At 39.1% G+C, this 25,681-nt stretch overlaps 1 protein-coding gene across 5 annotated transcripts in view; it reads right to left on the reverse strand.

Annotated features, from left to right (window-relative positions):
* TRPS1 (transcriptional repressor GATA binding 1) overlaps positions 1-25,572 on the reverse strand; it is a 255,381-nt gene extending 229,809 nt beyond the window's left edge. For 4 of the 5 annotated variants that reach the window (XM_027092544.1, XM_027092543.1, XM_027092539.1 and 1 more), the window contains exon 1: positions 24,651-25,572. The gene's annotated coding sequence lies outside the window, so the exon portion shown is untranslated. Of the gene's footprint in view, positions 1-23,107; positions 23,229-24,650 lie in introns of all 5 variants that reach the window. The other variant, XM_027092541.1, reaches the window with a different exon arrangement.
* Between the last annotated feature and the right edge of the window lie 109 nt (positions 25,573-25,681).

Consider the following 25,681-nt stretch of genomic DNA (forward strand, 5'->3'; position numbering starts at 1 on the left):
AAGAATACAAAAAGTAATAAGGTATGAGACAAAATCTCTGGCTTTCAAAAAGTCATGTATTAACACATGAAAGGATGCTCAACATCACTAACTAGAGAAATGCAAATCAAAACTACAATGAGGTATCACCTCCCACCGGTCAGAATGGCCATCATCAAAAAATCTACAAACAATAAAGGCTGCAGAGGGTGTGGAGAAAAGGGAACCCTGTTGCACTGGTGGTGGGAATGTAAATTGATACACTATGGAGAAGAGTATGGAGGTTCCTTAAAAACTAAAAATAGAATTACCATATGACCCAGCAATACCACTACTGGGCATATACCCTGAGAAAACCATAATTCAAAAAGAGTCATGTGCCACAATGTTCATTGCAGCCCTATTTACAATAGCCAGGATATGGAAGCAACCTAAGTGTCCATCGACAGATGAATGGATAAAGAAGATGTGGCACATATATACAATGGGATATCACTCAGCCATAAAAATAAACGAAACTGAGTTATTTGTAGTGAGGTGGATGGACCTAGAGTCTGTCATACAGAGTGAAGTAAGTCAGAAAGAGAAAAACAAATACCGTATGCTAACACATATATATGGAATCTAAAAAAAAAAAAAAATGTTTCTGAAGAACCTAAGGGCAGGACAGGAATAAAGATGCAGACATAGAGAATGGACTTGAGGATATGGGGAGGGGGAAGGGTAAGCTGGGACGAAGTGAGGGAGTGGCATGGACATATATACACTACCAAATGTAAAATAGATAGCTAGTGGGAAGCAGCTGCATAGCACAGGGAGATCAGCTCGGTGCTCTGTGACCACCTAGAGGGGTGGGATAGGAAGGGTGGGAGGGAGGGAGATGCAAGAGGGAAGAGATATGGGAACATATGTATATGTACAACTGACACACTGAAACTAACACACCATTGTAAAGCAATTATACTCCAATAAAGATGTTATAAAAAAAGTAATGTATGAAACTTAAGTATCGGTACAAATGCAATTTAAAATAAAAATGATGGCATAGGTCATTAATGACCCAAAGAATAAGGCACAGATGGACAATGTGAAAAAATAACCCAAAACATTTCTTTCAAGAACTTTTACAATTCAGAGTGGCCTCAAACACCAAAGTTTATACAACAGAAATCCAAACAGAAGAACTGATGAATTGAGGCATATATTTTTCCAAGGGACCAGTGCCAGCCAGTCTGTTGGAATAAATTGATGCCACACTTCCCTATAATACCTGACAGCTAGAATTCCGCTCTGTATCTATCCTAATTATAATTCTTTAAGTTAAAAGTTAACATAAGGCCTTAGAAATACCATTTTTGAACAGTCTAATGAGTACTCCCATAGTTAATGATATATGAAAATTATAAAGATTAGAAACAGAATGATTATAATTATTATAATAAGAAATATTCACACAGCCCTTCGGCATTCACCGAAACCATTCTACACGTATTATTATTATTATTATTTTATTTTGCGGTACGCGGGCCTCTCACCGTTGGGGCCTCTCCCGCTGCGGAGCACAGGCTCCAGACGCGCAGGCTCAGCGGCCATGGCTCACGGGCCCAGCAGCTCCGCGACATGGGGGATCTTCCCGGACCGGGGCACGAACCCGTGTCCCCTGCATCGGCAGGCAGACTCTCAACCACTGCGCCACCAGGGAAGCCTTACATGTATTATTCAAATTGACTCTTCCCCTCGCCACACAACCTGAGCCCAAGTAATATTACTCACAGCCTATAGACGGGGAGGCTGTAAACTAGAGATGTTAGAGACTTACTCTAACTCTGATTTTATTCCAACAAAGCCACTCCACAGATAAGAAAACACAGCTACCACCTATGGATCTTCTGAACACAGCTGGACATAAAGCTATTCCAGACAATCAGATGGCCCTGAGATGGCTGAAACGTCTTTATTTTGTTTTCTACATAGCTGGTGAACAAATAAGCTTGGAAAGAGGACAAAGTCCTCAGATAATAGAAAAAGACAAAAAAAAAAAAAAAAACCCAAACCAAAAAGGTTGAAACATACTGTGACGCATGTTTATGACCGCTAAAGTAATAAATACCTCTTAAACTCCAGGAATAGTGGTTCCAACAATAAGAAAAATGTATGGTAGACTCAGTCTTTATTATTTGTGTATGAGAACCAGTCCTCCTTGTGCTGGGATTTCAGTACTTTGTTTTAAGAGGTTATTATTCAGTTAAGAATTTTGAGGACAGAACAGGCCCTACTAATAATTGGGTTTAGTAGGTGTTGACATTTTTATCATAAGATTATCATTTTCTTTGTGACGTATGACTTTTAAAAGATGTGTTGTATTAAAATCACTTCACATATTTAAGGGTCAACTTTTTTCAAACATCTTGAGTTCCATACTGTCTTATGAAATCAATTTACGATATCAACTTACATTACTCTCCCTATGGAACTCAATACTAGAAGTTAATTTGTTACAAGTTAAAAAGGAGGATCTAAGTTTCCTTTTTTTAAAAAAATTTTAAAATTAACCAAGGCATCAATATAGAAATTCTATCATCTACAAGTTAAAATGGACCCCTCAGATCCAGCTATATATCAACTATTTTCTTCATGTCAGGCATACTGGAACCATCAAGGCAAAAATAAAGCAAATGGATATAAATTATATGAATCAATAAAGTTCAATCCTTACTAAATATCTCTTGCAGTAGGGAATTTAAGAGCAAGTTTACTAAAAGTACTGATGTTTCATGATATGGCCATAATAATAGGGGCTTCCAGAAAAGGAAACAGAAAGGATATAAAAAGCATGGCCCAAAAAAGAATTAATTTAAAAATAAACTTGATAATGTAGAGAGGGATAAAACTTGATAGGGATCCATGTAGAGCAACTGTCTCCAAATTTGTAATTCAAGAAAAATATAAAGGCCTCAATTCCCAGAACACCAAAAATAAAACAGAAGCCTCTGGCACTCCAAAAAGGCTTCATGTGCTTATGAAGACTACTAAATTATAACCTGAATTGTGATTTGGTGCATATGACTTTCTTGTGTTCATTTTATTCATAGCTTTCTGACTGAGAATACAGGAGATCCAATCCCTCCATCTACTCGAGAAGGTCTGTGTAAGTACACATACTTCAAAATGAGTATGCTTAAACAGAGGTTTAAGCAGCTCCTTGAAAACTCTGTATGAGAAAGTATGTAACTGATTGAAAGGCTCATAATCGTTTTCTTTTTTTTTTCAACTCATGAAAAACGAGAACTTCAGTTATCTCCACTGGCGACTGTCTCTCCATGTCAATTGCACAGGTACACCGATCACAGGTGAATCCGAAGATCTAAAGCGGAGTGAGGGTTTGAAAAACCCATCTGGGGATTGGCAGGCAGAAGCAAGTGAAATGTGAGCGTCACATCCAAGAGGGGCAGCAGAAGAAGAGGAAGCAAAGGAGAAACCCAGATAGGAGAAAGAGTTCGTGGAGAGAGGAAACCAAGTTGGAAAGTGCGGAGAAGGGCAAGGAGGCGGGAGATGCACGAGGAGGAACGCGAGGAAGGCCAGGCGGGCGGCGGGCGGCGGGCGGCGGGCGGGCAGGACGCGGGTCCCCGTGCAGTCAGGGCGCAGGGAGGGCGATGGGGAAGCGGCGCGGCGGGGAGCTCCGCGCACCGGGAAGCGGGCGAGGAAGCCGGACGGCGAGCGCGGCTGCTTCCGTGGGACTTCCTGCGACTACACGCCCACAGCCCGGTGGAGAGCACGCGTGGCTGCAGCGGCCCCGGGGCGCAGGGGACAGCGAGCGTCACCGACACACCCAAAGCTCGGGTCGGTCGCTGCAGCTTCAAAGGCAGGGCCCCTGACAGTAAGCAGCCTCCTTCCCAGACACCAGCGATTCACTCTGACTCGAGCTTCTTGAGAAGCCCTTGCAAGAAAATGGAATCCTATTCTTGTTACTGATCTGCGGTTCTGATTTTTTTAGTTCTCCTTCAAAATAAGAAGACAGTTTTACTCTTGGCTTCTAATTCTGGGACCGTACTAACCACCAAAACACACTGGGGCTTTAAAGCTCATTCATAAAATATAAATTACTTTTTTTTATTAATCCAACAGAGACAAATCGGCTGATACTTAGATGACGAAAGGTTTTGTTTGTTTATTTGTATGTCTCACCCAATCCAACCTTTGCTTTTTATGTGTTTGTAACAAACAGAAGCCGAGCCAGAAAGCCACGCTGTCAAGACCCCATCTGGTGCAGGGGCAGTTACCCAGGAGTGCAAATAATTTAAGAAACACAAAGCCCAGAGGATTTCCAGGACAGCACCACAGCCCCACGTCAATCAACAACTTCCCCCTACAAGAGTTTGCTGATCACAGCCTTTTTGCTGTAATGGAGCCAAGAAGAGGCAGTCACTTAGACTAATATAGATTTTTTTAACGGGAGATTACAGCTATCGCTATAGAAAGAATGCAAGTTGAACATGAATTATGACGAAATCCAGACTTAAAATGTCTTATATAGAAAGGCGATGGTTTTATCTCTCAGACAATAAACAAAGGTAGATTAGGGCTTAAGTAGAAAGCCGAATGGAACACTGCTGATAAGACAGTCACCTAGTGTTTGAAACCCCCGGAACATACAGCATCTCAAATCCGTGCTCACCGCAGATGAGAAATAAAGTAGAACTGACCAAGCCTGAGCGCTCCAGCTAGACTGCCTGGGTTCAAATCCTGATGCTGTGACTGCTCCCTGTTGTAGCCTAAGCAATTGATTAAACTTCCCTGAGAAATGGGGATGACAGCAGTTCCTGTCTCAAGTGGAGACAAGCCACTCCAGCAGTGCTCGACAACTGTGAACCATTATCATCATTTGCAGGTGGCCCCTAATGGAAAACTAACCTCTTGGGATGCAGCCTTTCCCCCGCAAAAGCTAGCTCACCTGTGGCCGGTGGTGGCTCTCGTTTCTTTTTTAGTGATCAGTGCTCGCCACGCACCCGCCAAATCAGTTGCACATTCGAGTCACTCGTTTCTACGCAAACTGTGGCCAGCCTCTGGGCAAAGTCTGCATTCCCTCTGCACCCTGATTTTCACAAGTGAAAACACTACGACCCATTTAATACTGTGCTCCCTCCCATCATTAAAGGGCAGCACACGGCTTTAGCAGACAGGAAACTCGCCCAGTGCACATGCTATCCAGCTGGCAAACAGAGGCATCTTCCACAAAGTCCGCTCCTCCTACATACAGTCTGATAAGCTCCATTTTAATGGAGCCAAAACATACATTTCCTTCCTCTATTTCTGTATTTAGCAGACACGAGAGCTGGACAGTCATGTCAGGGATTATAAAACTGCAATAAAGAGATTTCTAAACCACCAAGACTACCAGAACAGCAGGACTAAGTTTCGCCTACTCACTTTCAACCAAAAGTATGCACCCCTTCAGTTGTGGAAAAGTACAGAAGATTTAAAAGCCCCTACTCATCAACTAGAATGTACTCTTCGAGGAAACGCTTTCTCCTGTCACCTAAATACTTTGTAAATCTCAGGCAGATATTACTTTTAAATCTCCAACTATCTCCTTCAAAAAGATTTTTAAAGTTGCTGATAGACACAAGGTGACATCAGAAAACTATGTTTGAAAGATGCAATTAGCTACGGTTTCTAGGAAGCTTTGGAATGTTTTGTTATTGAGGAAGAAATAGACAAATACCAGTCCTACAAGTAATGAGCTGTCCAAGAAGTAAAGAAATTCATCAAATAGATCCTCTCCTTGATTTCGCCTTAGTGGCTCCAGGTCCATGCAGATTTGGGAATACACAATAATAGCAAGTCTTAATACTTTCCCAAAGCTGCTTAAAAGAATATTTAAGTGCTTAACAGATTCACACATGAAATCAAAGGGACTTCCCAATTCTCGCATAAAAGCAAGTTTTTTAGTTTAAAAAAGAAAAAACTACAGACAGAAGGCCAAGGGTATGGTCTTATATATAAAAGAAAAAGCTTCAGAACTTGTTCCTTGGCTTTTAAGATGAAATTAAAGTGATTAGTAAAACTCAAGTATTCAAAGAAGTCTCAGACACTCTTATTTCAACATGAGAAATGTCTCAGCAGCTATTATTTCGTTATCACTTTATTGGCCATCTCTAAAGGAGACATGTATATTAAAAAGAGCAAAGAGGGGCTTCCCTGGAGGCGCAGTGGTTGGGAATCCGCCTGCCAATGCAGGGGACACGGGTTCGATCCCTGGTCCGGGAAGATCCCACATGCCGCGGAGCAACTGGGCCCGTGGGCCACAACTACTAGAGCCCACGCAACTGGAACCCATGCTCCGCAACAAGAGAGCCCACCGTGATGAGAAGCCTGCGTACCACAATGAGGAGTGGCCCCTGCTCTCTGCAACTAGAGAGAGACCGCAAACAGCAACGAAGACCCAATGCAGCCATAAATAAAAAGAGAAAAGAGGGGTTCAATATCCTCTCACTGCCATAAACCTGAACTTCCCAAAGCAGCCTTACTTATGGCCCTGCTCAGCTCCTGACAAGCCCTACTCATCAATACCCTCGTTAGATCTTCTGAAGGTCTAATCATCCTTGCCCACTTAGCATCCAAGTATCAACCACTTACAGGTAACTTTCACCATGAAGCCAATACATAAACCACAAATATCAGAACACAGCATCTGGCTGACAAATATTCAACAAATGGAAGTTAAAAGCATACATTCCCGACTCATGACCGTAGAGGCTAATATTGTTATCCCTCATATTTTAAGGGTACATCATTCATCAATTTGCATCTTTGATTACTTTGTGGTACCTCAACTGTAATATCAATAAAGGGCAACAAGGTGGTGTGGGTTTTCATTTTTTTACGGTTCGCAAATGTATTTGGGCCTCCCTTTGCCTCGGTTTCACTGACCCCGTCACACTTGGTTCAAGGACATTAATCAGTAAAAGACAGAATTTGAAACCACAGTGCAAAATACAACATAAGTTGTAACCAGCAGTATGACACTTTAGGAACAATACATTAGGGCAGACTTCAAAAAATGTCTATCAAGTATGCAACATCAGATAATCCTTTTCCTCTCTGAAACCTGACAATCCAATTTCACAATTTTCTCAACCCCTAAAAGTCTTATGCTCTTCTGGCCAAAGTGTACTTCTCCTAAGTGCCAATGTAATACAACATGTTTGAGAACCCACTGTATCCAAGGCATTGTAAAAAGAACAGAAATTGGGTATGCTTTTTACTCTCCTCACACTTGCAACGCCAAGTGGATTCTGGTATGGGTTATACTAAAGCCATAAATAAGTGAGAGCATAGGGCAAGGATGTTTAAATCTAAATGAGTGGAAATGGAAAGGCTTCAGGAAGAAGAAATACAAAGGTCAACATCTGAGGAATAGGTAGAATTCCTATAGTTAAGCCTGGTTGAAAGAAAGGCATTTCAGAGAGGGGAGAACATGAAGGAAGGTAGGTTTGGCCATGTTCTGGAACTCAATACTACTTTAAGGATAGAACACATGGTATTGTAAAGATGGAACTGGTAAACTGGGAGCAGAGTTTAGGGTCGCGCATGCCAAGCTAATGATGATAAACAGTTGATAAACCCAAACTCAGAGTCAACTTGGGTCTAGAGATAAGGCACTGGAATGATTTCATTCAGATCAAAAGGTGAAAGCATATAATCCTCAAGGAAAATTGCAGAGATTAAGAGGAAAGTCAAGCACAGACTAGAACGAGTGTAGCAGGGATTCAGTGCCTCAGAGGCCAAGCCAAGAGAGATACTCAAGAGAGTGGTTGGCAGCATCCAATTCATTTAAGTGGTGCAGTCGGATGGAAAGACCATTGGGCTTGGCTGCCATGAGGCCACTGGTGCCCTCAATATAGCAGTGTCCACAAATGGAGGAGTCATGGAGATGTACATGAAAAGAGCCCCAGATTCAGGCTTTCAATATTTTCCCCCTCTAAAGTGATTTTTATATATGAGTATGTTTACCTTTTATCTGAAAAAGGAGATGGGATTCCATATCTGGCTTAGAAACATTCTAATTAATAAACCTCAAAGAGCTGCATTTTGACTTTGTGCTGCCAAGTACAAGATGGAATCCATCTGGAAATAAATAAAAAGTAGCCTTTTGTTTCATTTTACCTTGTATTTTTCTAAACTGTCAAGGGAACTATCTTCATTATTTGCCGACTGTTACCTAAAATCAGTACAGTGCTTGAACCATAACCTATCTCTCAGCTTCAGTAACCATACATTAGCTCTACAATTGCAACTGAACTTTTCCTAGATTCCAAGAACTGCAATTGGATTATAATCCAAAAGAGCAGAAGATAAATGCCATTTAACTACCTTCTATAAAACATCCAGGACAGTTTTTGTTCACAAATACGTGCTGTGAGAACAAGTATAAAATGGTTTAGAGTTGTTTGAGAAGGCGTTTACCAAAAGTAAGTGAATATATTCAGGGAGAATAGTTTTGATTCAGGGGGAATAAAATAAAATTAAATGTATACTGATTTATCAGGAAAGCAAATCCCTTAATAAGTGGAAAGAAAAAATGAAATACAAAAAACTCATTTAAACCTTATCTGGATTTGATCTGTCTTAAAAGCCAACAAAAAAGTACTTTCTGATAAACAAAGCTCAGAGTAAGAACCACTTTAAATTTATTTTGATCTGCAATGCCAAGAATACAGGATAAAGTTCCACTCTCCTAAAGTCAAAGGAGAAAAACAGATAGCTGGAATATAAGGGAAAGAATCAAGTAGAAAAATAAATTCCAAAATAACATTAAGAAAATCATTAAGAAAGACTAGGGCGAGGGCTTCCCTGGTGGTGCAGTGGTTAAGAATCCACCTGCCAATGCAGGGGACACGGGTTGAAGCCCTGGTCCGGGAAGATCCCACATGCCGCGGAGCAACTAAGCGCGTGTGCCACAACTACTGAGCCTGCGCTCTAGAGCCCACGAGCCACGACAACTGAGCCCACGTGCCACAACTACTGAAGCCCATGTGCTCTAGGGCCCACGTGCCACAACTACTGAGCCCGCGTGCTACAACTACTGAAGCCCATGCGCCTAGAGCCCGTGCTCCACAAGAGAAGCCACCGCAATGAGAAGCCCGCATACCGCAACGAAGAGTAGCCCCCACTCGCTGCAACTAGAGAAAGCCCTGTGCAGCAACGGAGACCCAAAGCAGCCAAAAATAAATAGATAAAATAAATAAATAAATAAAAAGACAGACTAGGGCGAGACAGGCACTGATAGTGTTTCCTATGGTTCGATTAGGTATACATTGGATGTTAAACTGTAATTTACAGCCGGGGCAAAAAAAAAAAAAAAAAAAGTAAAAAGAAAAACCTATATAAAGAAATAATAGCCAGAGGAAGAGAAGGGGAAAAGTCCAAGATATTTATATAATAACAATGGAAGTTTTCAGCCTGGCTCTGTATAGTATGCTCACTACACCAAGAAGGAGACGTTCGCTCTATAGGATGATCAGCCTAACAGTCAAAATGGTTCCTTAATCCATTTTGGAAGAACTGCTTTTTAATGTTAAAGATCATTCCATTCCTCTCTAACTAACTGAATATGATAATCTTCCATAAGCAAACTATATCCTTTTACAGGAATAACTATCCAGCCATTTATAAAGTGTTTTCACCTGAAAGAAACATTGAAGAAACAAAACAATCATATTTAAAAGAAAAAAAAAAAAAAGTCTGCCCTCTGGCTAAGAAACAGAGGAAAACCCAGACAAACAAAAGCCAAACCAACAGGTATCTTCACCTTGCAACTGAACATGTGGGTTCAAATATAGACCCTGGACCAAACCAGCCCATTTCAGCGGTGGACACACCTCCTCCTGCTTTCCAAAGCCACTTCTGAAGCTGTCTTTTGAAAGAGTTTGGGGATGTCTTGGGTCCAATACCCTTCTGCATGGCATTCACCACAATTCTTTAAAACAGAAATGGAAATGGTGGCATGGGGGGGGGTATAAATCACAAATTTCACTGATGGGGGAGCTGCATTAACATTTTAAATTATATAATATAGCTATTAGGACTGAAAGCTAAAAAGAAACAAGAAATTTACATGAAATACCTCAGATGTCTAAAAAGACAGATTTTTTTCCCCATTTTTCCAATGCAATAGATTAAATGATTAAAATTAGCTTAACTACAACCAATAAAGAAATGTCAATTGCATCCATATTGTACAGCGGCGTCATAGATAAAAATGGAATGTTAAAGAAATGCTAAAAAATATAGATTAAATATATATTTTAAAATAGTTCATTTTCACTACATGTAGGTTGAAATTTATCATTCAAAAGACAGGATAAGAAAAGCATTTAAAATAAATGAGGTTCCTTCATTATTCTTTTGTTAATTTGTTTTTATAAATGCTGAGGAGTCTATGTAAAATGCCACAAATGGTTTCTCAACCACATTTTAATAACTTATTGCACATTTCAGGCCTAATCTCACAGATATTGTCTGTAGTTTTCAACCTGCCAAGGGGCTTATAGGTGTTACGAGTAAAGAAAAGTCCAGTTTCTCAGTTTCTTGGAAGGTAAAAAAAATCCTTAATTCAAATGGATTGCTTTTTTTTAAACTGGTCTCAAAATAGATAAATGTTGGAGGCATTTTAAGTTAAAAGGAGAATAATAATACAAAGTTAAATTCTTATTAATGATCATTTTATAACCAATTCTTCAGACCAACTGGATTTTATGTATGTGAACCCAAAGAGGCATCTATTGCTCAGGTGTGTGAAAGAGACATTAAGCTTAGATTTTCTGCAGTAACGTTTTAACCTTCCAGGGTAACTTCTAGACTAAATATTTGATTCCCATATCTTCATAAGATATTGATAGAGAAATAATATGGAATATACCAACTGACTTATTATATGATCATCAATTCCCCAATGCATACTAAGTGATATTCTAATTCTATTCTCCCATCCATCTACAAAAGGAAAAATAAAGATGAATGAACAGCAAATATCAGGCAGATTTCCTCAACAAATGTCAAAATTATTTAGTGTTATAGATATAAATGAGGATGGTGACCAGACACGAATTCTAGTTCAGTCCTTTATTTAACTAGCTGTGTGATCATGGGAAATTCAGTTGTCACTTTTCTCCTTTGTAAAATAAGATGAGTCTGCTCAAATGGATAGAGGTCATGCCCCTTCTATCACTCAAAATAAAACAGGATCCTATGGTCACTCTGAACAATACCTGAATTAAAGAAGAACAAAGAAACAAAATTTAAACTTGAGCAGCAGATACAAAACTGACCATTCAAGGAAAGTTCAGCCATTGAGGAAAGAAGTGTTTCCTTGGCCACGGTCTGCTTTTCCTCAACAAAAAAGTGTTAAAAGACTCTTAAGAATAGATCCACATGTGCACATGTATGCAGGGAGCAGAACACTGTACACTCATGCACATGATGAAATGTACCCACCAGCCAAGGAAATGGGGCACAGAGCTAAGAAAATTCAGAGACTAAGCAGTTCACTCTACATCTAACCTCCAACAGGAGATGAAATTTATTCTTTTCTTAGTTTCCTTTTGTACATGGTTTTATCCATGTTACCTAAGGAACTAAAATGCACAATATTGTCAGGCTCAGTAAGTTTGCTTCAATTTTATACAATCATCTTTGGTCGAAATAAAGTTGACCAACAATTTCTACAAAAGTGTTTATGCAAATAAGCCCCATTTTCTCCTACATTAGGAAAAGAAGAAGTATCTGTGGAATTTTGTCTTTCTTGATCTGTGGCTAGAGGCTTGGAATCAAATCTAAAAACACTGCCCAGGCTGTTCCATTATATTACAAATAGGTGAATTTTTAAAAAATATCTTTTCAAAATAACACATTAAACATGATCTGAAATCGTCATATTAGCCTAATTCCACAACACGGTTTGATTACACCGGACCAAAAGTTCTGGCAAAATGTTCACCTGACATCACGGGAACCAAACAAGGAGGTGGTTGGTTGAAACGTCCACGTTTCTACCAGTGGAGACACCAAAATGCTGTTAAAAACACTACACTGCGAATGGAAATAATGTGCTTTCTCAGAGCCAGTCCCACTTTCAGTGAATAGCTGGGTGATGTGTTTGGGATACTAGTTTGCAATTTGGTACCTATTTATTTAGGGCTTGATGCACTTGTTCCAAATGAAAATATTTCAAAATAGTCTTTAAGATGAATGTGCAGAGCCGCTGCTTCTTTAGAGTAGCAGCCTTATTTGTTTTACACAAAACTATAATTTAAGGATGCCAATCATTTTAAGCAAAGCAGTTTGCAAAAAAGTAAAATACAGGCAAAACCAGAGGAATTTTTCTTTATACTAAAACAGTTTTACAGTAAAATATGTCAGGTTGAAGTATCCACTATATATGCAGTTTAATTTTAACCCTGTGCATTGAAGATATTTCACATTTTCTTACTAATTTTGGAAAATTCCATAGGACTATCTTACACTGATTTCAAAGCTGGTTGAAATTTTTTTTCTTTTTCCTTCAATCAAATTTTTAGATACAAATTGCCTCAGACGCAAATGAGAAACAACTAAATGTCATGTTATTTTATACTGTTCATAATTTTTGCAATTAACCTCAAGGAATAAATATATGCTTTTCGAATACCACTCTTGTTTGAAGTAAAAATAAAACTGTGCAAACGACATAAGAAAGGATTTCTCCGTAGTGACTCCTTAGAAATGGCCAAAATATCTTATCACAGGTAGGTATGGAAGGGAAGCTCAAATCACTAATCAATTTCTGATGCCTCAAAATGAGTTTCTGAAAAGATAACACACACACAAGAATAAAAAAATGAATCAAAATTAATTTGAATTTTATGGGAGATAAAAAGGGTTCTACAATAAGAAAAGTCTCAAAAGGTGAAGTATTTCCTCTCCTTTCTGAAAAGCTTAAAAAAGCAAAACTCAGTATTTCAAAATCAATGGACTTAAAGCAATTCAAGAGAATTTGGAGAACATTTCTCTAAAAACCAATCCAGAACACAGGATGTCAATTTGGAAATAATGGAAGCGTACTGTGCTTTAAAATTTGAAAACTTTTTAAAGACAGAAAATCAAGTTAACATCTCAGTGATTAACTTAGGGGGTGCATGGCCAAGAACAACTTTCGGCACTTAAAACATAAAACTGTCAGTTTCCTCTGCTTGGAGACAAAACATACAAAAAGCAAATATTCACCGCTATATTTTCCTAGACGTTAAAGACAGAACTGACTTTTATAAAAGGAGATCACTGAGTATTTCCACCTATTTTAGACTTATGCCGTAGCTCCTAAAAATCAGTTACAAATTCCAAACCTCAGAACCATCCATGGCAGATGGCTACTAAGCGTTCATTACTCCCCAAACCTTGATGGAAATACAATCATTTACTGAACTTCACTACAGCTCAAGGCACAAATATGATAAACAGTCTGTGCTCGATGTTATTGAATATAAGCTACCATAAACAAGTAAAACTCTTTCCTAAAGATCTCAAAGGGCTGAAAGCATGATGCTTGGCATTCTATTTCTCGCAAATCTAAAGCACATTGATGGTGAGCATAATTTAAGTACTCTCTTCCCTGAATCAAGATACGTTCATTTCAAGCATCATCCGTGATCAAACGATCAAATTCATATTTATAAACTTGGAATACCGAGTTTGGTGGAAGCACTGAGTATCTAAAATTGCCTTAATTTTTTTGCCAGAAATATGTCACAGTTGGTGCTTAGAATTGTTGCAAAATTATACCACAACTTTATTTAATTTCATTGGATGCATTTCCTCATAGAAATGGAATGGCAAAGGGCTGCTCAAGAGCAAACAATAAAATCAAATTATTATTTTACAGTACAGAAGTTCTTCTTCTCATGCCTCTCTCCCTAAAAATATAAATATTATAAAGAAATGGAAGTACAAATCCTAGAGCTGGCGCATTTTTCCACTGAAAGGAGAAATCCTCCCTCCTCCAAAACCTGAAATATTAGATCCCAAAGAGGAAAAAAAAAAAGGTACTAAAGTATGGCAGAATAATCCAGAGGAAGCATGCTTGCTCTCAGCATAATTTTCTTTAGCATCCTGAGATGAACAACATCACGCTGCCCATGATCTCTGCTTACTCCTCTGAAAACCATCCAGAGGATTTTCAAAAAGGAAAAATTCTAGCTGTGCTTTCAAATGCCAAATTAACTTACAGGGCTTCCACTCCTGAAGGGAAACAGCACAGTAGCACACCAGAAGCTGGAGGATGCTTTTTGTCACGCAAAGCCAGAACTGATGAGTGGGACCCCAGTGGGGTTTATCTAAAATTCCCAAGTACCACAGGCAAAGAGGTCAGAGTTTTCCATGTCAAAAATATATAAATAAGTAAAGCCATACACAGCAACAGTTCCTTATGTTATAATGGATTGTGCAGTATCCAAATCCCTCTTCTGTTCAGATACACATACATAAATCTTTTTAACTAGGAACCGAAAATGGGAAAAACAAAAAGGAGGGAAATCTGCTTATGCTCATATCTACCCCCCTATTTTCCATTTCTAATCATCACTGGTCTCACTTTTTAATTTTTATTACTGCCAATGGAATTATTCAGGGAGTGAAACAAGCATGTATACACATAATTAGATGTTAACAATGAACACTGAACTATCCTGGGAGTAAAAAGTACAACACAGGTGTGTACAGAGTGTACACAAATATGGGGAATGCTAAAGAGTTGAATGTTTTGACAAAGTGAACATGCAAGATCATACACAAACATTTACACATAAAATGTGTACTTTATGATTTTTACTACTGGCCTGAAATCTTGAGTGACAGCTTTCTTATTTAAAGCTTATCAAAGTACAAAGGAAAAGTAAAATGTAAATAATGAGGACACTCTTTCAACAACATAAATTGTCTTAAGAAGGAGACATTTAAAAGTAGAATAAACAGTGATGGGACAGAGAGTAAAATAAAGAGTTTATTGTAATTGAGGTTTAGATGACAGCAAGCTTCTTAGAGTAATTTACCACATCTTGCATCCAATGAATGCAATGCAAATTCATTCTAAATACAAAAGAGAAACATCTCCTTACTATCTGCTTGTAAATTACAGGAAAAATGAGGTTTCATATTACTCATTACTTAAATGTGTTACTGCTTACACTGGCCACTTGTACCTAAAGTTAGCTTCTAAAACGTACCTAAGTTGGCAAACCTGAGGAGTAAAATTTGCAATAATCTTTAAAAAAATACTTCCAAAAATAAGTTAAAGACAGTATTAAACATAATCGTTTGTGTTTTTTCAATTTATAATTTAATCAATTTATTAACATAAAAATTTAGCAGCCAAATATAGAAAAATATATGATTTTAAACAATCTCAAAGATATATCTATAAATAACTGGTGAAGAGCTATTAATTATTTAACAATCAGACTAATATATATTGAGAAAATTTAATAACACGGGCCTTGAATAAAATTTTTATTTATATATATTTTTGCATTTATTTATGCTTTACTTTTTGTTTATATTTAAAACCAGTCTTAACTTCCATCAGTTGAATGGTATTTTAAAAAATTAAAACGAGCTAGATTCTCTTCTCCAAAATATTTAATGGTATCAAAAAGTAAAGCAGAAACAAATGCCAAAATCTCTTTTAAGAACTTTTATATGTTCGGAGCTACTTAATAGTATTGAAAGAAAAAAACAGGCTGATGTATTTCTTTCTACATCTTTCAGAGCTAAAGATGTGTGGATACTGACATCACAAAGAAGTCACAAGTAGAAGTTGGTTTTAATTTGTTTTGCCACTCTCACTCTCATTTCAGAACCAAAATTCTAATTAAATTAATTCTCAGATAGGTGTTGGGATGCATTAAGTAATTAATATGGATATTACAAAGACTAAAGTCATTTCAAAAAAAATATGTACTATGTTAAAATTCCATTCGGTGCCTGTAATGCGAAAACATTCTATATGAGTGAAAATACAGACATGGGCATGTACATGTACATAGTTCATATGAAGCCACTAATTCATATGCTACACTTGTGCATAGCTCAGAGAAAACAATAAAGCTAAAATAGATTAGTAATGCTTGATCCCTTTACACATGAAGTGTATCATGTAATAGAGAAATTAGATTCCACAAACTAACGTCTGCCGTATAGATTTACACTATTTATAGCTGTATCTGATCTCAGATATAATACATGCTTCTATAAGGCGAAACAGAAATACTGATTCACAAGGATTCACTGAAAGTCATATTGTAGAATCTAAGCAAGAAACACGTTATAGTAAAAAATGTTTGATTTGTAAGTTTCATAAATTCTGTCCAAATTCTACAAGTGAAAAAAAATTTTGAGGCAAAAATCTTTTTTCCTCTCCTTTTTCTACAGCTAAAATACATTTAATGTCTAAATAGCAGTTGTGGTATATCTATCATCCTCTACTGGGTTCATTCTTGGTTACTCTAATAATTTAATAATGTAATATTAATCCTTTTTCAAGCTTGGGACATATATATTAGGAAATATAAATATGTTTATTATTCTTTATAATACCATACTACTCACTATCATGGATACAAATAATTAACAGATAAAGAAATTATAAATGCAAAAAAGAGAAACGTGCTCCCATTAAATAAAGGAAAAAAGAATCAGAAAATAAACTATGGGCACTTGTATATTTCCCTCTAACACTGTCTATAATAGAAGGCTTAAATAGCTGACAGTGAGTCACTTGTTTATTCATGTTAAATAAACTGAATATATAGTTAACTTCTGACTTAATTAAAAGTATTTTCCAGAACGTATTTTGACTGTCAATTACCTAGATACCAAAGTTGTTGTATTGTGTTGCTTGATGAAATAGGACGTACAGCAACCCTCAAACCAGTATTACAAGCCTGGCAAATAGCATCACATTTGGGTGACGCACAGAATCCCTCACCCTAGGGATAAACGCATTGGATCATAGTACAAAGTCTTTACATGTTCCATATTATTTCTACATAACGTTTTAAGATGATAGAATCGTAAACTATAAAGTGCTATCCATTAAAAAGATATATTCAGAAACAGCACTGTCACTTAACTGCTCCTCTCAACAGAAATTTGGGATTTAAAAAAAATTATCTGCAGAAGCATTTCTCAGAATACACTGCAAGGCGGCATTTTGACGTACAGTTTTTTTGTCATTTCTTAAATTTCTTAGTAAATTGAGCGTAGGTATAAGTATTATGATCATGATGGCTTCATCATGTTTAAACTCCAAATGCATTTCAAACTTTGAGACTTTATAAAGTAGGTCATGTAGCTCCTTAAAAGATTTATGTTTTAAAGCGTAGAATTAATTGTTTAGCAAAGTGGATTCCACCATCAAGGTGTATCTACCTATCGTCCATCCACAAATACTACATACATTACACATACCTGCAACAGCGCTGCACACATATCAGCAGTAATTTAAACATACCGTGGATACATCAACCATTTGCAAGCATTCACAATGCTAGATTTCCTCTCATACTACAGACATCCTACTACTAGTTACCAGAATATCACACAAATCAAAATACATTACCTTTGTTCAAACAATACTGCAGTTCATTATATAACAGAAAGGGTCATCCTTAATTGCTCAGGAACCAAGATAGTGGTGGATTCTTGGAGCAGAAGTGGTGCGGAATGGCTTGAGGCAAAACCGAAACATATTGTTTAAGTAAACCTTAAGGGGAGGGGATCCTATGCGCAATTGATGGATTTTTTTTTTTTTTTTGGTATCATCTTCCACAAAGCCTCTCCAACCCCTCCCCACCACTGAACAGTAAACAAACTACTGATATTAAAGGACTGCGGCTCTGAACACGTCTCTCTTCCTTTTTTTTCTCTTCTCACCAAACTTTATTACTGTTCCCTCAGTTTTGCAGTAATAAACCAATATTCATTCAATAAAAACGTAGTGACGGAGAGACCCGTCACCTGAAATTCCTGTTTGAAAACTTTGTAAAACATAAATCACGACTCACTCTAAGATACTCTCTCTCTGCTGATGCGAACAAGCTATAGCTTAAGTTCCTACAGTTTTTCCTGACACATCCTTATGTAAAAGAGTGGTTAGCAGAGAAAAAATGCCTCTGATTTGAACTGAAATCTGTAGTTCTCACAAGAAAAAATGAGAAAAACGTAAGGTAAATCAAAACCATCAAATTTCCACGCAGGGAACACTTCTACTTCCCTGAATATACGGAATGCTTTTCATGATAATTACTAATGCCTTAAAAGACATTTTAAGGTATCTGTATGATACCTAATTTTCAGTATATATTATTTCTAAAACACACTCTGTGTAAAAGGAAAACAGAACAAAAACAAAAACCCTCAGAACAAATTTGGTGTTAAACGCAAAGTCCAAGACAAGTAACTGTAAGATTTAAACCAAGACAAGTAACCATAAGATTTAAACCTTCCGAACAATTCCTACCAGAAATGTCGATAGTCAGTTCTGGCCCACCAAATGGGGCACAGGGCCCCATTTCTGGGTGGAACGTCTTTCTCCAAGGACGGAAAAACTGGCACAAATCTTTTTGCTCTCTGAAAAGATTTTCCTACTTGCCAGCTTCTGAAGTTGCCCTGATGTCAACCAACATCACCAAGTTATCTCTTAACTGGAGAAAGTTCTGTTTGCCTGTACAAGACCAGGAAGAGAGAAAATGACTATTAAAAAAAAAAAAAAAGGAAACTAAAAACACTGTGTGATAATAGGGTTAAAAACTATCATCTAAATTTGTGAGCAAAAAGGGCGGCCCACAGAAACAAAATGACCCTTAAAATTAACGCTTTTGATCTAAAAATATATTTTTGTAGAGTTTCATCTATTTTCCTTCCTCTGCACATAAAAATGATTAATGTCACAATTAAACTTCCACATTTCAGACTCTTGCTAACAGGTGTAGCGTTCTTTATATAAACGTATTCATTGACCTGTCGCCATTGATAATCTTAATTAATTCATGTCAAATGAAACAAAAACAAATGGTTTTTTTTCCCCAAATAAGAAAGAAATAACGCAACACAAATACCCACTCTCCCCAAAACCCAAAAACTGTTTAAGTTACGGTAACCTGAAATGCACCAGCCATCACAGAGAGCAATTGGAGAAATCCAGCAGGGCTCAGCAGGAAAGATTTTTAATAACAGATTGAAAAACAGAATAAAAATAACTGCATCAACAGAGCCTTTCTTCCTCAGGCCACAAGCCCGTTCTTACTTGAACTTTTTTTTTTTTTTTAAATGGCATTTTGGCCACTAAAACCAATCCAGAACATTATTAAAAGTTAAAAGCTACCAATTACTTCTGTCTGTTCTTTTAAAGAAAAGTTTGGCATTACGTCAGTTGGTTTAAAGAAAACAAGAAAGAGAGAGAGAAAGAGTAAGAGAGAAAGTTTCCTGCTTGTATAAACTAAACCACCAGGGAAGGTGTCTAGCCACTTGTAAAGTATTTACTGCAGGTTTTTAAAGAGCTAGAAACATTTTAAAAATTAAAAGTTTTCTTTCTTATTTTTAGTGAAACATACTTAGGAATAAAAAGCATATCCTTCGTGTCTTTCTTTGGGGTGTTTTGATGTTTATTTGTATTTCGATCATAACTTTGAATCAGAAAATGATTTCCACTGATGCTTCAAATGTGAAGTACATAGATAATTTCATCTTCATTTTGCTGCCTGGATTTGTGCTCTTCGGAAAAGAAAAAAGTTTAACGACAAAAAGTAGACATTGCTACCATAACAGCTACTACAGCTGCAGCGACCAGCCAGGCTTCTTCATCTAACTCACTCTTAACAATTTAGATCATTTTCATCCATAGATCCTTCTGCAAATGCAGCAAAGGGGTTTCCGTAAACCCAAAGCTCTCTTTCTAACCTAAACCAAGTTCTACATTATTATATCCATCAGAGAACCAAATCAAAGGCCAACGAATTTGGTTCCCAGGGATCTGAGAACCACTGAGTGATAGGCCATATATAATTAATAGAATATCCTATACAAATAAACAAACGGCTTAAGACCCACTTACACCCGAGGATAAATTTTTAAAAGTGGTTATTCCCTCCCTCCGCAAAACTGTTTGCTACTGAACAGTGTATAAAATACCACTTGGTATTTTAACATATTTACTTTAATCTACTGGTTAAAGCTTTTCGGAGGTAAATAATTTTGATAATTATAAAAAACTGTTCTCAATTGTTTCAACATAAAGAACTGCGAAGTGCGTTAGTATTCTCTGTCCATGATGATTATAAGTGCCTTGAGAGAATCAGACTAAATTTCTACTTGACAAAAGCTGTAAGAGTTGCTTCATATTTTATCTAAGAGGGACCCTACAATTCCATAAATCATAACTAGAATAGTAACAAAGAATTCACTTCTTTCTGTATGGTGGTATCAAAAGATGAATATAGAATATGTCTATCTATGTTATCACATAGATAGACAATCAAAGTAAAACCAAGTCTAGACATGCTGTCATTAATTTCCCCAAATTTCAATCAGCAATAATTAAGGAAGCTAAATGAGTAAACAAGACTCAGAATTAGTTATCAAGGCTATTAGTACTTATAACCAGCAAAAGAGGGGAAGAGAAAGAACCCTCTGTTACCTGAAAGCTTGACCAAGGATGAACAACAGAAAGCAAGTCCATAAAACTTGCCTGTTTTTATCAAATTGATTGTAACTTGTGAGCTGCAGTATTTGAGACAAAACTGTCTGAGTTTATAGTTTTCTATGCCTGCCAAAAACAGATGCAGACTACCACACTAGCTGTCCTGCGGAAACTAAATTAAGCAAAGGCAAATACCAAGTGGAAAGTTGTCAGCCTGTTGAATGAATGGCTGCATTTTACACCACAGAATATCTTAATAAGAATATGTTTTAATGTGCACCAGTCATTTTATTTTAAGTGCATCACTTTTTACAAAAATAATAATTTTCCCTTTAAATCAATTATAAACACCTGCCCCTAACTTTCTTAAAGTCTGTTTTGTTTTATACACAATAGTATAGTGTTGTTACATTATTGTTTGCTATCAAAAGGGGTATTGAAGGAAAAAAATTTTTACATACATGTATTATAAAAAAAATTTAAAGGCCTGTTATCAATATCTGTGCTCATTTCAAATTCAAAATAAAGTTCTACCTCAAAAACAATTTGCTGCAAGCCCTTTGAAAACTTTCAGTAATGTTTATTTACTTCAACAAAGAAGGTAAGACAAGAGTTTATTAAAACTTATCACCCTGTGTATTTAGTACAAATGTGCAGGTCGTTAATTGCAAACCGTAGTCTGTATTTCTTCTCTCTCGCGCGCTCGCTCTCTCGCGCTCTCTCTCTCTCTCTCTCTCTCTCCCTCCCTCCCCACAAGACACAGACACACACACACACATCAAAAATAATAACAATAATAATAATAGAAACATCACTGAAATACTAGAATCTTAAAAAGCAGCTTTTCCACAGATGAATTCATTTCCCTGCTTTGAAGCTTTTCCTTATGAATGAAGATTTCCTTGTGTGTGTTAGTGAGACCTACCCTGTGGAAATCAGAGGAAACTCAGGAGTGGTATGTGACTTAAAAGAAAAGTAAAAATAATACTGAAAATATGGTAGGGCCATGTGTAACTCACTTATGACTAGCACACATACGGATTCTAACCTATTTTTAAGCAAGTATGTAGAAGATTTTACAAAATCCTGTAAAATCCTACTCTTTAAAATGCTGAGCTCTAAAACCAAGTCAGACTTCCCAGCTACTTATGACATTTTTCTCCTTTTAATGTTACCTTTAAAAGACAAAGGACAAAGTCTAAAAAGCAGCAAAGACCCTTGCAGCGTCTAAAATTCAAGAGTGACTAACTTTTTTGTGAGGAACTTGCTGTGTTCCACCATTTATTTGGAGAGGGTCCGACTTTGTTACTATGAGTGGAAAAGTATTCTACACACACATATCCTAACATATAACAGATATATCAGGAAGCCATAAACGTCAACTCGCCGATTGTAAATAATACTTTGCCAACAGTATTAATGAAGCTAGGGAATGCCTCTCATTTAGAGAAATCAAGTCATAACGTTGGCACTAAAACTCTGTTTCCCTCTTAGGAGTTTTATTTTCACATTACTAATATCCAGAAATAATTGTCAAACTTTAGCACGTTGGTGGCCCTGTATATTTAACTGAATCTAGAGATGTTTCCATCCAAGGGTATAGCTTAAAGAGGAAGTTATGAAATCTGAGGACAGAGAAGCTCTAAGAACGATATGTTTGACTTGTTAAGATTAAGCACGTCATTAATAAACTTTCACTTAAAGGTAAAAAAAAAAAAAAAATCCTCAAAATGTTGGTATCGTTTCCAGACTGTCCTGTCAGCATCATAACTTACAGGAAACGATTCATCTTCCCATACAAACCCTGTATTTATTCACAACCCTGGCATACTTGGGGAAAGAGAAAAAGCCCACACCGTTTTAGAGCTAGTCTGCTTTTATACATTAACTGGTGGAATATCTGAGAAAGTGGCCTAAGCAAATGAGTAGCATGTAAGAAACTTGACAACAGTGAGCTCAGAAACTTTCATTCTCATTTTGTCCACGTCAAGAACTGGCCGCCCGCATGACTTTCCTTTGCTGCCCCTTGCATTTTTAACTCTGGCAGACTTTTCTAAATGATCAACTTTTCCTAAAACCGGCAGGAAAAGTAACACAATGCCAGCAAGATCCATAGGTTTTAAGTTAAGAGCTGGAGAACTCGAAAGAGGTGGCTGGAAGCTTCCTATTTTATTTTTGCTTTGAGCAATCAAATTTTTAAGCCAACAACCAGGCCTAGAGTAAGCATTTCTTGGTAATTTTGTCTCAGGCCCTATCTGTATTTTCCCTTTGTACTTGCTGTGCTCTCAGACCCTTTCCTGTTCACCTGGTGCGTTTACAAAAGTTCAATGAATCTATGAAAGTTCAGTGAATCGGCCTAGCTGGATTTAACTTCTCCGCTAAGCTTCTCACTTCACTTACCTCACTTAAAACTCTAGCTGTGATTTTCCAAAATAGGATAAGGATGAATATGCTACCATAATTTGGATTCATCATTAAGATCCATCGCTCTTACTCACTTTCATAGTATCAATTCTGAGGCCTAAAACGATATGAGGAAGTAAAGCGAGACCTAAAATTTAAGACGTCCAAGATTCCCTCAGAAACCCACCAGTCCCTCTCGCCCGCTGACTTAAATTGCTTTAGAGTCTTAGGGCCATAAAACAGTTACTGACTTCCCTGGGGAAAAGGGGAAACACCACCATCTCACACAGGTACTAACAAAAAAGCTTTCCCAGCCACAAAAACAGCTTTGCACTTCAAAGGGCTCCCACCTCCGCCTCACCCTCAAATTATTCATGGGGTCCTATAATCCTGGAGTTATTTGAAGGGACAGCGGTGTTTGCCTTGGCCTTTCAAAGATGCGTTTCTCTAGAACCCAAACAGGAACTAGACAGAAGGCGAAGCGCCCGTCCGCCTGGATGTCCCACCGCTGTCAGGCATTTAATCACCGGCCAGTGTCCGCTGACCCGCGACACAGGGCGCATCATCCTCACCACAGAGGAAGTCTGCCCCTTCCTCAGCCCCTACGGAAGCGCCCTGGCTGCAAGGCCTGCCACATGGCACGGGCAGGGCACAGACCCCTCGGTCAAGCTGCCCTGAGCCGCGCAGAGGCGGGTGCATCGGGGGATGCGACTCCCTCCATCTACAGCCCAGCTGGGCCTTTAAGGGAAAAAAGTTTGCAGCCTGGCTTCACAAACTCTTCAAAGCCAACGCCAGTCCTGTACTGTTTTCCCACTTTGGGGACCACACGAAGGCCCCTCTCTGTGACCCTCCCAACCTTCCCGAGTTCGCCCAACTTACTACTCTGCATGCTGGTGCCTAGTCTGCTCCCCGCTTGTCAGGAGCCCCAGAAAACTGGCGGCGGCGGCGGCGGCCCCTCGGGTCCTACCACCCCCAGCTCCTCCGCTGCGCCCGGTAGGAGAGAATTAAAATCAGCCAGAAAGAGACAGCGAGGGGGAGTGGGGCTGCGAGGGGGAGGGGGCACCGGACTGAAACTTCTTTTTTTGGCAAATGGGGATTTGTTTTTCCTCCTCCCCGGCGGCTGAACTTGACCCTCCTGACTCCAAGGGCTACTGCAGTTTGAAGTCGTTCGTTTCTAAGACTCAGATGCCTTCGACCCACCAAAAGTAAGGGAGGAAGGGGGCAAAAGAGAGCAGAAAGGAAGAAAGAAAGAAAGAAATCACACGCGCAAAAAAGGAAGAAAGAAAATGCATGTGAAACCCGAGAAGCCTGCGCTTGGCTTTCTGCACACTCTCCCTCTGCTTTTTTTTTTTTTTTTTTTCCAAAGAAAGTCACTTTTAATTCCCAGGGCTCCCCGCTTGCGATCGCCCACATTTTGCGCACACACGAGCGGGCGCAGCACTCGCGTCGCGGCTCTCCGGGCCTGGCAGAGGGGCTCCCGCGCCCCCCGAACCCCCCGCGGCCCCCGGCCCCGCGGCCCGCCCGGGCCTCCCCTCCTTACCTGTTGATTAATCGTCAAGAACACCCTCGGCAGCCCGAAAGATGGTGGCGCGGCGGCCAGAGCCATGAACCGTCTTCTGTTGTTTGCAGAGTTGATCTTGGATTATTGGGGGGGGGGGAGAAAAAGGTCTTTCCTGCCTCCCCCCCTTTCCCTTCCCTCCCCCCCCCCCTTATAAAAAAAGAGAGAAAGAGCGAGAGAAAGAGAAAGGAAATAGAGCAAGGATGTGCCGGGTGCCGGGTGGGAGAGGGGAGGGGGGGTGTTGTTTTTTGTTTAAAAAAAAAAAATTAGGAAGGCGAGAGAGCGATCGAGAGGACGCGGGGTCTGGAGAAAGGAGCAGCACCAAAAAAGAGGACGCTTAAGATTGCAGTGAGATCGGGTCTTTATCAGAAATGTTATCGCTTGTCAGGACCTCAGTCTCCGCGCATTACGTCAGTTTCAAGACACCAACACTATTAATATCAAAGGAGCCTTCGCGGAGGAAAGCGCCACCCCAGACCGAGCTCCCTTAAAGAGACAGCGCGCGTCCCCGCGCCGCCGCCGCCGCCGACGCCGCCGCCCCGCCCGGCTCCGAGCACCCGCCGCCGCCGCCCGCCCGGACCGGCCACGGCCTTGGCCAGCCGGCTGCGCGAGAACTTCGCCCGAGTCGGAGCGAGGCGAATGAGAGCTGCGAGGTGCAGGGACCAGGCTACCTTCCCGCCCCGCCTCTCCCCCCTCCTCCTCCCCCACCCCCCATGTGGGAACGCGCGAGCTGGACAAGGAGGAAAAATCCGCAAGCTTTAGGAATAATGTGATAAAGACAGGGACCTACCTTGGGGAGTGGCGCGGGGTTGGGGGGGGGAGGTGGGGGCCAGTGCGCGGCGGCCCAACCGACGGTCCCCAAACACTCGGAGATGCTCTCCTGAACAATCAAAAGAACTCTAAAAGTGTTTACCTTTTCAGTTGCTACTTTCTCTTCTCGCTCCCAATTAAACGACGCAGGAGAGCGTGTGTGTGTGTGTGTGTGTGTGTGTGTGTGTGTGTGTGTGTGTGTG

The sequence above is a fragment of the Aethalodelphis obliquidens genome, unplaced genomic scaffold, assembly GCF_003676395.1.
Source record: "Aethalodelphis obliquidens isolate GAN/ISIS:26980383/991018 unplaced genomic scaffold, ASM367639v1 scaffold79, whole genome shotgun sequence".
In the NCBI taxonomy this organism is placed as follows: Eukaryota; Metazoa; Chordata; class Mammalia; order Artiodactyla; family Delphinidae; genus Aethalodelphis; species Aethalodelphis obliquidens.